Below are 14507 nucleotides of genomic sequence, written 5' to 3' on the forward strand. Positions count from 1 at the left end.
ATCCCCAGTTTAGTTGAATATTATTGATGTTTATTGATTCTGTATTGCGCTGTGCTGTATTATACACCTTCTATACTGACCTGGTTGAATGTTGTCAATTAAGAGATTGGATAGAAAATGCTGTATAGCATCTGGAACTATGTAATTAGAAAAGTACTTAAAAAGTCAAGAACATAAAATTAAATATTAAAGTTGACACGGTACTTAGGTAAGATACGAGCCTTCACTAAAAATCCACCCGTTTTACCTGGATTATTGTCACATTGGTATGAGACTAAAAGACTAACAGACACAAACCATGGTCATGGTCCGTGACAGAGACGAGACGAAGAGTCTGGTTTTGAGATTGAGAGGAGAAGTAGACTCCTGAGGGAGGCCTTACGGTAACGTGTCTGTGGAATTCAACCATTCAGCCAACAAGACAGTTAATCACCCATCCCATTCATAGCGTAAATAAGACTGCTGCCTTACTTCTGCTGCGTCCCAGGACACCTAACTGCCATCTGCAAAAACACCTCCACTCTAAATTAGCCAAATGCCATATATTTTTATCCTTAATTTTGTAGACATAAACATACAGTATAATGTTAGAATATCTGTGCTATGCAAATGGAGTTTGTTTAGGGCTATACTAATGAGAACCACCTGGATCACCTGACCTGTATTATGACTTCATCCTGGTACCTCAGTGTTGTTTCTTTGAAAAGGAAACTCCTGTAAACTACATAAACAATATGGTTGACCTGTGACCTTAGAGCTCTGCTGATGGTCCAACTGAAAGCAGTCTCGATCGCGACGAAATGAAGAAGAAGAAGAAGAAGAAACTACTTTCTGGCTTAGTGAGGTTTCATTTTCAAAAGCAGAACTATTGCAGAGGACAACATGAAAAACAAACAAAAAAATTTCATTAAGGGCCCACAGGCTCCCACTCTCCTACTGCTGCAAAGTCATTGGATGAGGCCGAGCCCTGATCAACAAAGCCACCTCTTCTTCTCCTAGAAACATTAATCACAGAATTGCTAACACAGGTAAAGGTTGGTCATAATAACACACACACACACACACACACACACACACACACACACACACACACACACACACACACACACACACACACACACACACACACACACACACACACACACACACACACACACACACACACACACACAGCTAGTGAATCAGAATAACAGGCCCAGGCCACCCTGTTTCTGGCCTCATAGCACATGCATGATGGCCTTAAAGAGGCAAACATTTCTCACGTTTATCTTTGAACTGTTCATGGCCCCAGGTCCCTCGGGAGGCAAGGCACATAAAATATATCACCCCACACCCCCACTTCCAACCTCCAACCTTTCACAGCTCCAGGCGTGGGATTTGGATTGTGGACCCCATGAAGAGTAGCTGATGATTCTGCAAAAGCTCATGGGGATCCAAATAAACAAACAAATAAATCTGGGATAGACTCTAGCTATGGACTGAAAAGGTCATGCTAAGAGGATGGGGTGTTCAGGTAGGGATTAACTTGTAACCAAACTCGAATCCCCTAATAAATCTTTGACGCTCTTGTACTAAAGATAATAGAGGAATCCCATTCAGATTGATGACCATCACAGAGAAAAGAGATGGAAGTAGCACATCTTAGATCAGTGTTTCTCAAATCTCTCCTCCCAGACGTTTCACCATTTTGTATTAGCCCTGAACTAGCTCACCTGATTGACAAAGGCTTGATGATTAGTTAACAAGGTGAATCAGGTGTGCTAGCTCCGGAATAGATCCAATACACTGCTGCGGGTCTCCAAGGAGAGGTTTGAGAACCACTGTCTTAGATGAAGCACATTTGAAGGGTGTCAATTGGAAACACAACACCACAATCTCTTTCAAACATGTCTACAAGCACATAAATACAGAGTACGAGCAGTCAGCAACAGAATGTGTGCATACATGTGGACATTCAATTTTCCAGGCACACAGACACTTTCTCCACCTCAGCACAGGTATGCCCTCTTTTCCTCATGTGATTTCCTGTCAAGGCCCAGCAGACCTGTGGTGTATATTTCCGTCATGGCATATTTATACCTTTACCTCTAACTGCAGGTCAGTTCTGCGCCACTCACCTTTCAGTGGTGCCCTGAACTACAGCGGAGTTTCAACACTCTCGGCACACCCTACATATCTGTTTTGTAGTTGACAGCTTTCAGTGATCGACTGGGACATGCCATTGACCAATCAGAGCGGAGGTGTGTATGTGATGTGATTATTGGTTGAGAGGGTAGACATCTGGTTGTGCTTAAAGCCTGGTAAGTAGTGCTGCTGGAGTGTTTTTATTCTGTTTGGTTATGGTGGTGCAGAGTGAAGCAACAGAGCTCAGAGCCTTGGCAGGGCAGTGCTCTCTCTCCATCTTTCTCTCCCTCTTTCTCTCTCCCTCTGAGCCATGTCTGGGATGGAATAACAAATCTTAATACAGTCTGGCCCTCCTTTCCTACTTCCCTCCTAGTCCCAAAAGGACCACAACATCTGTACCCAGTCTCAGGCAGAGAGAGATCAGGCAGGCAGACAGGCGGGTAGGCAGACCAAGCAGGCAGAAAGACAGGCAGCCAGGCAGACCAGGCACACAGACAGGCAGACCAAGCAGGCAAGCAAGCAGTCGCTGGCAGCTGGTATTGGTGTGTTTACAGCCCTCTGCCATCCTCCAGGAAGAGGGGTTTATTTTCCAAGAGGGCTTTACTTTCCAGTTTTGATGAAATTAGACTTTGCCCGTGGTTTAATTAAGACAGGTACTTAAAATCCACTCCAACACCAGAGCTCGAAAAATGAGCCAAGAGCCTTAATAACAACGTCTCCAATTCTCAGTAAAAGCACAATTAATCAAATAAATGTTCATATTATTGGAATAACATTTTGGTGTTACCTGTATCGTAAAACTACTTTTACATGAAGTACTCTGCCAATATATGCAAATCTATACATAATTGCTTCAATGCTCAGTATTTCCTTATGGACTTTGATGGTCTTTAAATCACCATCAATAGCTGTGAGTTTACTGTAGCGTAATTACACTGTAATTACTGTTAAAAGGATTGAGAAGACTACAAATGACCACGGCCTTTTAAATGATCCTTCACAAGTGGTCTCCATTCTGGATGATTTTCTGTTCGAAAGATAAGCTTGCTTTGGTGCAAGTCATCATGACAGAGTTGACTGTCAGTAGAAAATAAACAGCAGTAACCACACTCTCTGCCGATCTATAATCTATCCCTGCTTCACAGTTTACACATAATCAAAACAAAGTCCCTCAGAAACAGCTATACAGTTTACAGATGTCTTGTATGTATGCATTCACATTTTCCATAATACTAACCAACTATGTTGGTGCATACTACTGCATTGTGAAGTCTCACGATGTATGTGAACAATAGGAATTACCCGTGAGCATTGTTGTATTTGTGTTTGGTTTCAGTGTGCTGGGGAGAGTGGGGTTACTGGCCGTAATAGACCTCTCGGGTTAAGGAAAACATGGTCATGTCATAGTCAATACCGTGGGTTCACTTGAACTCTGTCATTGCCAGCATTCATCTCAGAGCTTGCAATCCTGCATTTGACAAGCAGATTTATAAACAGTTACTGCAATAAGGCTAGCTGCCCAAATAGAAAGGCCACAATGAGGAATGTATTTTTGTATAAAAATTATTCTGTGTTGTTTTGAGACCCATTTCTGTGGTGTATGTATGTATGTATGTATGTATGTATGTATGTATGTATGTATGTATGTATGTATGTATGTATGTATGTATGTATGTGTGTATGTGTGTATGTGTGTGTGTGTGTGTGTGTGTGTATGTATGTATGTATGTATGTATGTATGTGTGTGGTTGGGATTGGGCTTTTTCATTATGCGTGGTGGTGTGATTCTGAAGCTATGGATATTTTATTGGAATTGCTCCAGTGTTCCAGCTATAAAAGTGAGGCCTTCCAACCTGTCAAGTAAATATACACACAGTACCCATGTGCCACAATCAAAACACTGTCTGCAAGTCAGCAGAATGAGACTATTTGATGGACACTGGCAAGTGATATCAAATGTACCGTAGTAATTTTTCTTCATGTGTGGAGCGAACGGGGGCCAGCTGTGCTAGGAAGCTAAACTTAGATTGTCTACTACTATGTCAGGTGTGGTTGGAATTTATGTCTGGGTCATACACATCCGCAGGGTAAACTTGTGGGGTGAAGTTATCTTGGTGTTTGAGATTTCGTTGACGTTCATGTTTCTGCGAGCTAGTGTTCATATCTAATGAACACTAGCATGCAGAAATCACTGACCATGTGTTTGGAGTCTGTAACAGGTGGTATGATACACTGTATTTAAAGCCTACTCCGAGCAGCGTTTTTGGAAAAATTATTTTTTACAAATGTAGCATTGAAATTACAACTCCTGATTATTATCTAAACCTCATAAGATAACCTCTCACCTCACCCACACACAACCTCCCGACCTCACACTCACACTGTTCCACCTCCTCTAACCACTCCAACAACCCCCCTGGGGATTGACCAATGGCTGCGGAACAGGATGTGGTTCTCTGCTCTGTGAGATGTCTCAGACCACCCTCTTTATGGGATTATAATGATGACAGAACTACGTGCATTTATATTTAAAATGTTGTGGTCGCACATTGAGTTTCGTGGTTACAAGTACGATTCGCAAATGTGTAATTTAATTTCGCAAGCTTGTATCATGATGTGCAAAAGATTTAAAAACGGTCGCAAACTTGCAACTTGACATCATTTATTTTCAGAATTATTACAAATCCATTTACAAGCATGAATATTCTGCTGTGAATCAACAATACACTTGCAGATTTTGAATCTGCGTGCGCTCTGAGTTCTGTCACTTGTCACTTTACCAAGAGATTCTTAAACTTGCAAAAAGTTTTGTAAATTAGTAGAAAGACATTCGCAAGTAAAACAATTACTCCTGACCAATCAGTTCCCTCTGCCAAAACCACAGCCGCCTAACCATTGGCTGGATTGTTCCATCCATCAAAATAATCTCAGGAAGTAGCTACCCACATGCGCAAAAGAGGATGAGGTAAATGAAACCAAAATGATCTATTTGTAAGTAATCCTCTTTTTAAAAATCTGTGTTCATCGATTGTTTTGAGAAAAGGCATGACATTAGTTTACATATGTGAAATATAGTGGTACAATTCAAACGAACTCCAGACCAGCCATTGCATTGATAGCCGCTATCGCGTTAGCTAGATTCCCTCAGACATTCATCCTAGCTTTACTATCAATTCAATTTAAGGGCTTTATTGGCATGGGAAACATATGTTAACATTGCCAAAGCAAGTGACGTAGATATAACAGAAGTGAAATAAACAATAAAAATGAACAGTAAACATTACACTCACAGAAGTTACAAAATAAAATACATTTCAAATGGCATATTATGTCCATAAACAGTAGTGTTCTAACGATGTGCAAATAGTTAAAGTACAAAAGGGAAAATAAATAAACATAAATATGGGTTGTATTTACAATGGTGTTAGTTCTTCACTGGTTGCCCTTTTCTTGTGGCAACAGGTCACATATATTGCTGCTGTGATTGCACACTTTGGTATTTCACCCAGTAGACATGAGTTTATCAAAATTGGATTTGTTTTCTAATTCTATCTCCTTTCTAATTCTTTGTGGATTTGTGTAATCTGAAGGCTATTCTCGCATGGAATAGCCTTCATTTCTCAGAGCAAGAATAGACTGACGAATTTCAGAAGAAAGTTCTTTGTTTCTGGCCATTTTGAGCCTGTAATCGAACCCACAAATGCTGATGCTCCAGATACTCAACGAGTCTAAAGAAGGCCAGTTTTATTGCTTCTTTAATCAGAAAAACATTTTTCAGCTGTGCTAACATAATAGCAAAAGGGTTTTCTAATGATCAATTAGCCTTTTAAAATTATAAACTTGGATTAGCTTTCCCCCAGCAGTTTCGATTTAGCTATCTAGATAGCTAATGGCATTTGTAATCAACTTTATCAATCAGATGGTAACTAACAAATATATCATTTCCCCCCTCGCATCTAATGCTGCCTGATAAATCTAGCCAGTTGATAGTAAAGCTAGGATGAATGTCAGAGGCCAGCTAGCTTACACAATAGTGGTTGTCAATGCAATGTCTGGAGTTCGTCTGAAATGCACCATTATATTTCACATGATAAGCAAACTACTGTCATGCCTTTTCACAAAAAAATTGATAAACACTGATAAAAAAAAGATCATTACTTTCAAGTAAATCGTCTGTTTAATTTGATCTCACCCTCTCTTGCTCATGTGGGTAGATACTTCCTGAGATTTATGATGTTATGTTCCGGCGCCAACAGAGATGGCCGCCTCGCTTCGCGTTCCTAGGAAACTATGCAGTATTTTGTTTTTTTATGTGTTATTTCTTACATTGGTACCCCAGGTAATCTTAGGTTTCATTACATACAGTCGGGAGGAACTACTGAATATAAGAGCAACATCAACTCACCATCATTACAACCAGGAATATGACTCTCCCGAAGCGGATCCTGTGTTTTGCCTTCCACCCAGTACAATGGATCTGATCCCAGCCGGCGACCCTAAACAACGACGCCGTAAAAGGGGCAAACGAAGCGGTCTTCTGGTCAGGCTTCGGAGATGGGCACATCGCGCTCCACTCCCTAGCATACTACTCGCCAATGTCCAGTCTCTTGACAACAAGGTTGATGAAATCCGAGCAAGGGTAACATTCCAGAGAGACATCAGAGACTGTAACGCTCTTTGCTTCACGGAAACATGGCTCACTCGAGAGACGCTAACGGAGTCGGTGCAGCCAGCTGGTTTCTTCACGCATCGTGCCGACAGAAACAAACATCTTTCTGGCAAGAAGAGGGGCGGGGGTGTATGCCTTATGATTAACGAGACGTGGTGTGATCATAACAACATACAGGAACTCAAGTCATTCTGTTCACCTGATTTAGAATTCCTCACAATCAAATATCGACCACATTATCTACCAAGGGAATTCTCTTAGATTATAATCACAGCCGTATATATTCCCCCCCAAGCAGACACATCGATGGCCCTGAACGAACTTTATCTGACTCTTTGTAAACTGGAAACCACAAACCCTGAGGCTGCATTCATCGTAGCTGGGGATTTTAACAAGGCTAATCTGAAAACAAAACTCCCTAAATTCTATCAGCATATCGATTGTGCTACCAGGGCTGGTAAAACCTTGGATCATTGTTATACTAACTTCCGCGACGCATATAAGGCCCTCCCCCGCCCTCCTTTCGGAAAAGCTGACCACGACTCCATTTTGTTGCTTCCAGCCTACAAACAGAAACTAAAACAGCAAGCTCCCGCGCTCAGGTCTGTTCAACGCTGGTCCGACCAATCTGATTCCACTCTTCAAGACTGCTTCGATCACGTGGATTGGGATATGTTCCGAATTGCGTCCAACAACAACATTGACGAATACGCTGATTCGGTGAGCGAGTTCATTAGAAAGTGCATTGACGATGTCGTACCCACAGCAACGATTAAAACATTCCCAAACCAGAAACTGTGGATTGATGGCAGCATTCGCGTGAAACTGAAAGCGCGAACCACTGCTTTTAACCAGGGCAAGGTGACCGGAAACATGACCGAATACAAACAGTGTAGCTATTCCCTCCGCAAGGCAATCAAACAAGCTGAGTGCCAGTATAGAGACAAAGTAGAGTCGCAATTCAACAGCTCAGAGGTATGTGGCAGAGGTATGTGGCAGGGTCTACAGTCAATCACAGATTACAAAAAGAAGACCAGCCAGGTCGCGGACCAGGATGTCTTGCTCCCAGACAGACTAATTAACTTTTTTGCTCGCTTTGAGGACAATACAGTGCCACTGACACGGCCCGCTACCAAAACCTGTGGGCTCTCCTTCACTGCAGCCGAGGTGAGTAAAACATTTAAACGTGTTAACCCTCGCAAGGCTGCAGGCCCAGACGGCATTCCCAGCCGCGTCCTCAGAGCATGCGCAGACCAGCTGGCTGGTGTGTTTAAGGACATATTCAATCAATCCTTATCCCAGTCTGCTGTTCCCACATGCTTCAAGAGGGCCACCATTGTTCCTGTTCCCAAGAAAGCTAAGGTAACTGAGCTAAACGACTACAGCCCCGTAGCACTAACTTCCGTCATCATGAAGTGCTTTGAGAGACTAGTTAAGGACCATATCACCTCCACCCTACCTGACACCCTAGACCCACTCCAATTTGCTTACCGACCCAATAGGTCCACAGACGACGCAATCGCAACCACACTGCCCTAACCCATCTGGACAAGAGGAATACCTATGTGAGAATGCTGTTCATCGACTACAGCTCAGCATTTAACACCATAGTACCCTCCAAACTCGTCATCAAGCTCGAGACCCTGGGTCTCGACCCCGCCCTGTGCAACTGGGTCCTGGACTTACATTTACATTTAAGTCATTGACGGGCCGCCCCCAGGTGGTGAGGGTAGGTAACAACATCTCCACCCCACTGATCCTCAACACTGGGGCCCCACAAGGGTGCGTTCTGAGCCCTCTCCTGTACTCCCTGTTCACCCACGACTGCGTGGCCATGCACGCCTCCAACTCAATCATCAAGTTTGCGGACAACACTACAGTGGTAGGCTTGATTACCAACAACGACGAGACGGCCTACATGGAGGAGGTGAGGGCCCTCGGAGTGTGGTGTCAGGAAAATAACCTCACACTCAACGTCAACAAAACAAAGGAGATGATTGTGGACTTCAGGAAACAGCAGAGGGAGCACCCCCCTATCCACATCGACGGGACAGTAGTGGAGAAGGTGAAAAGTTTTAAGTTCCTCGGTGTACACATCACGGACAAACTGAATTGGTCCACCCACATAGACAGCGTTGTGAAGAAGGCGCAGCAGCGCCTCTTCAACCTCAGGAGGCTGAAGAAATTCGGCTTGTCACCAAAAGCACTCACAAACTTCTACAGATGCACAATCGAGAGCATCCTGTCGGGCTGTATCACCGCCTGGTACGGCAACTGCTCCGCCCAAAACCGTAAGGCTCTCCAGAGGGTAGTGAGGTCTGCACAACGCATCACCGGGGGCAAACTACCTGCCCTCCAGGACACCTACACCACCCGATGTCACAGGAAGGCCATAAAGTTCATCAAGGACAACAACCACCCGAGCCACTGCCTGTTCACCCCGCTATCATCCAGAAGGCGAGGTCAGCTTCTATCTCAAGGCCATCAGACTGTTAAACAGACACCACGAACATTTAGTGGCCGCTGCCAACATACTGACTCAACTCCAGCCACTTTAATATTGGGAATTGATGGAAATTATGTTAAAATGTATCACTAGCCACTTTAAACAATGCCACTTAATATAATGTTTACATACCCTACATTACTCATCGTATATGTATATACTGTACTCTATATCATCTACTGCATCTTGCCATCTTTATGTAATACATGTATCACTAGCCACTTTAAACTATGCCACTTTATGTTTATATACCCTACATTACTCATCTCATATGTATATACTGTACTCTATACCATCTACTGCATCTTGCCTATGCCGTTCCGTACCATCACTCATTCATATATCTTTATGTACATATTCTTTATCCCTTTACACTTGTGTGTATAAGGTAGTAGTTGTGGAATTGTTAGGTTAGATTACTTGTTGGTTATTACTGCATTGTCGGAACTAGAAGCACAAGCATTTCGCTACACTCGCATTAACATCTGCTAACCATGTGTATGTGACAAATAAAATTTTATTTTATTTTATTTGATTGATGGAACAATCCAGCCAATAGTTAGGCGGCTGTGGTTTTGGCAGAGGGAACTGATTGGTCAGGAGTAATAGCTCCTGCCCCCAGGGTGCAAATAATTTTTACTTGCGAACGTCTTTCTACAAATTTACAAAACTTTTTACAAGCTTACAAATCTCTTGGTAACGTGACAACAGAATATTCATACACGTAAATGGACTTGAAATAATTCTGAAAATAAATTATACTTGCAAATCTTATTGAATGTATTCAAATGTCCCGTTACACGTTTGCGAACATTGTTAAATATTCTACACACCATGATACAAGCTTGCGAAATTAAATGACACATTTGCAACGTGCGACCACGAAATAAAAAATACAAACTCACGTAGTTCTTTCGTCATTATAATCCCATACCTACTTGGCCACGTTCACTAACTAGGACATAAACAAACAAAGCCCCAAAAAACTGTCTTGACCTACTAAGAGTAATAAATGGTTACGTCCCTATTCTATGGTAATCCTCTCTCTGGGTTTTAATATGATTCAATACTTTGGATGGACAGAAAGTCTGTTTTGCATTCCAAATGGCACCATATTCCCTATATAGTGCATGGGCCAAAAGTAGTGCACTACTGTATATAGGGAATATGGTGCCATTTGGGATGCGTCCTGTGTCTGAGTGCTTTAGCTTTGGACTGTACAAACTGGTCTGGTCTGTTTGAATGGTTGTCAAGGAAGAACACATTTTCTCTGTTATAGAAAATAATCATATCAAAAATCAGTGATCTCAACATCTGGCTGTGGATCTGAGGAGGCGTATGAATGAAGGGTTGGAGAAGTGTGCAAAACAAATTAGTCATAACTTGGAGAGGGGCCTGTCCCACTGAGTGAGAAATCACTCCTGGACTGGTTCTGGGAGCCTTCACACACAGGTAACATAAAACAATGCTTGAAGCCAACTGTCGATCACACAAAAAGGACAAAGGGCTAAGCACCTTCATTCAGTTGCAATTTAATCTTTGTTTGATTTTCTTTTCCTCTGCAAGCAGCGTGTCTTACTAAAAGCCTTTAAAGCCATGGGGAAATGGAAGGTGTAGGGGCTGACACTCAGGCCAGCAGAGTGACATCATACAGGCAGGGCCACATATGCAGGACTTTTTGCCCTCCAGTGGTCAGTAAGTTTTGAGAAGTGTGGCCTGGACTGGTCAACTCAAACATGGTTTGGGATGACATCATTATCAGATCTCCTATCCAACTCACCCTTGGCCTCTCTCTCTCTGACAGTATGACATCCCACTGTGCGTATACCTGACTCCAAGGACCCCTAATCAAAGGAGAAGATGGGCCTGATTAGCTTGTGGGGAGAGAGATCGAGAGAGAGTGTGTGTGTTTGCGTGCGTGCATTTGTCTGAGTGTGGTCGTACACGAGTGCACACGTTTAGGCGGTCTCCCCCTTGTCCCCTGTGCTAGAAGGCCACATGGTCTGCATCATGTAATGACCTCACCCAAGAGGGGCCTGATGACATCATAAACACGCTGCCAAACCTAACACATCATTACTACAACTCATTAGTATAAGACAAGGCCCACAGGAATAAGGATATCTACACTGTTCTGGGTGAGATAATGACTAAGTAAGGTACAGAATGAAGCATATATGGCTCCGTCCTCATCAACATTCAATAGGCCTGATGTTATTTTACAAATTGGCCGCTTGATAGAAGAATTGTTTAATCAGAGGGAGACAAGAAACAGACCGAACAAGGTATGAAGGATTATAAGAATTTATTGGGTATACAATTGTGGATACAAAATATCATGCATATTTACAGCATATTTTACTTACAAAAAGATTTGCAAAACAAAAATCGTATTAAGAAATAGCTTTGAGAAGAAGGATATTTCGACTAGCATTTAAGAAGGGACTTCTTTGGTTGTGTTATGAAACTACAAAATATTTTATTTTATTGTCACATACACCAGAAAGGTGCAGTTTTAAAACGGTCAACCATAGTAGTATGGCACCACTGGAGTGGAGCAAATGTTAGCGATAAGTGCCTTGCTCAAGGGCACATCAACATATTCAAGTTTACAAACCAGCAACCTTTCGGTTATTATCCCAATGCTCTAACTGCTAGGCTACCTGCCGCCCTACAGCCAACTGACCAATGGTAGGGAGAGGGCATCTACAGTACATTGACTATCAAATTGTGGAAAGGTTTTAAAGATTTTAGAATTGAACATATACAGGGCCTTCAGAAAGTATGCACACCATTTACTTTTCCCACATTTTGTTGTGTTACAGCCTGAATTTTAAATTGCTTAGATATTTTTTGGGTCATTGGCCTCCACACAATACCCCATAATGTCAAAGTGATCTATGTTTTTAGAATCTTTTACAAATTAATTAAAAATGAAAAGATGAAATGTCTTGAGTCAATAAGTATTCAACCCTTTTGTTATGGCAAGCCTAAATAAGTTTAGGAGGTTAAATGTGATTAACAAGTCACATAATAAGTAGCATGGACTCACTGTGTGCAATAATGTTTCAAATGATATTTTAATGACTACCATGTCTGTACCCCACACATACAACTATCTGTAAGTGAATTTCAAACAGATTCAACCACAAAGACCAGGGAAGTTTGCTAATGGCTCACAAAGAAGGGCACCCATTGGGAGAAAAAAAGTAGAACTTGAATATCCCGTTGAGCATGGTTAAGTTATTAGTTACACTCTGGATGGTGTATCAATACACCCAGTCACTACAATGATACATAAACCGCTCAGGGTTTGGTGGATGTAAAACAGTTAAGAGTATAATGGCTGTGATAAGAGAAAAAGAATGATGGATCAACAACATTGTAGTTACTCCACAATACTAACATAATAGACAGAGTGAAAATAAGGAAGCCTGAACAAAATAAAAATATTCCAAAATATGCATCATGTTTGCAACAAGGCACTAAAGTAACACTGCTAAAAATTGTCCTGAATACAAAGTGTTATGTTTGGGGCAATATCCAATAGAACACATTACGGAGTACCACTCTGCATATGTTCAACCATATTGGTGGCTGCATCATGTTACGGGTATGCTTGTAATCGTTAAGGACTGGGGAGTTTTTCAGGATAGCTAAGAGGCAAAATCCTTGAAGAAAACCTGGTTCAGTCTGTTTTTCACCAGACACTGGGAGAAGAATTCACCCTTCAGCAGGACAATAACCTAAAGCACAAGGCCAAATCTACACTGGAGTTGCTTACCAAGAAGACAGTGAATGTTCCTGAGTGGCCTACTTACAGTTTTGACTTAAATCTACTTGAAAAACTATGGCAAGACCTGAAAATTATTGTCTAGCAATGATCAACAACCAATTTGACAGAGCTTGAAGAATGTTGAAAATAAAAAATTGGCAAATTTAGCACCATCCAGGTGTGGAAAGCTCTTATAGACTTACCCATAAAGGCTCACAGCTGTAATGGCTGCCAAAGGTAATATTTCTGTATTTCATTTTCAATAAATTTGATAACATTTCTAAAAACATGTTTTCACTTTGTCATTATGGTGGTATTGTGTGTAGAATAAAAATATATTTAATCCATTTTGAATTCAGGCTGTAACACAACAAAATGTGGAATAAATTAAGGGGTATGAATACTTTCTGAAAGCATTGTACAGAAAAACAGAGCCCTTTCAACTATTACAACATATTAAATAGTAGAACACAACTCTCTCTCTTTTTCTCTCACACAAGTACATACATATTCATACACATTCAGCACACACACACAGAAACTCACAACATGAGGTAGATAAACGTTGATAAAGGGTTCAAACAACTAAAGCAATACAATTTGTTATTATGTACTGTATGAAAGTGGGGCCCCTCTTACAGGTTGGCTGTAACCAGCAAACCTCCCCTGTGCTACTTTGCACAATACTGTATCACTGTAAGATTTACTAACAGTGATTTGCAATCTTAACTTACAAATACAATGTCTAATCGAATCCAAATTCATAAAGTGTAATTTCAGATGGAACTTCCTACAGGGAGGTTATTCCTCTTCATAGGTATTTGGACAATAATGGGAATATGAAGGTCCTCAACCTCCTGTACCCCGTTAGACAGGGAGGAGATAAAAGGAGGAGACAGGTTCATGGGTAAACGTCACGCAGGTGGTCAGAAAAGCCAGTGAACTACAGGAATGTTATCAATGCAAATGATGAATGGTGAAGACTGCCATTCCACTATAGAAAGCAACATTTCAGAGAGAACTCACATACACTATAGCTAAAACAAAAAAAGGAAAAACTTTTCTGGCACAATCACAGAACAAGACATTGACTAAGACCAGAGTTCAGAGAGTATGAACACAACTAAACCTGTAATACGACAGATGAATATGTGATAGGAACAGACTATATAGAAAATCTGATCTTTTGATTTATGGAAATACAAGGTTATACTACTATTCCATTGTGTTTATATAGCACTTTAGTCTTGCTTACTTATATATTATCAATAATGTCACATTTGTGTTCATATGTAAGATGTGGGTTTCAAATATATTACTTTTGTAATGCTATACGATATCTAATCGTCTCTATGTTTACATAGAACAAATTCATTAAAAGCAGAATCCTTTTAAGGTAGTCAATGGAACCAAATTCAACACGGAGTGAGAAC

Source organism: Salvelinus namaycush, chromosome 8, assembly GCF_016432855.1.
Source record: "Salvelinus namaycush isolate Seneca chromosome 8, SaNama_1.0, whole genome shotgun sequence".
In the NCBI taxonomy this organism is placed as follows: domain Eukaryota; kingdom Metazoa; phylum Chordata; class Actinopteri; order Salmoniformes; family Salmonidae; genus Salvelinus; species Salvelinus namaycush.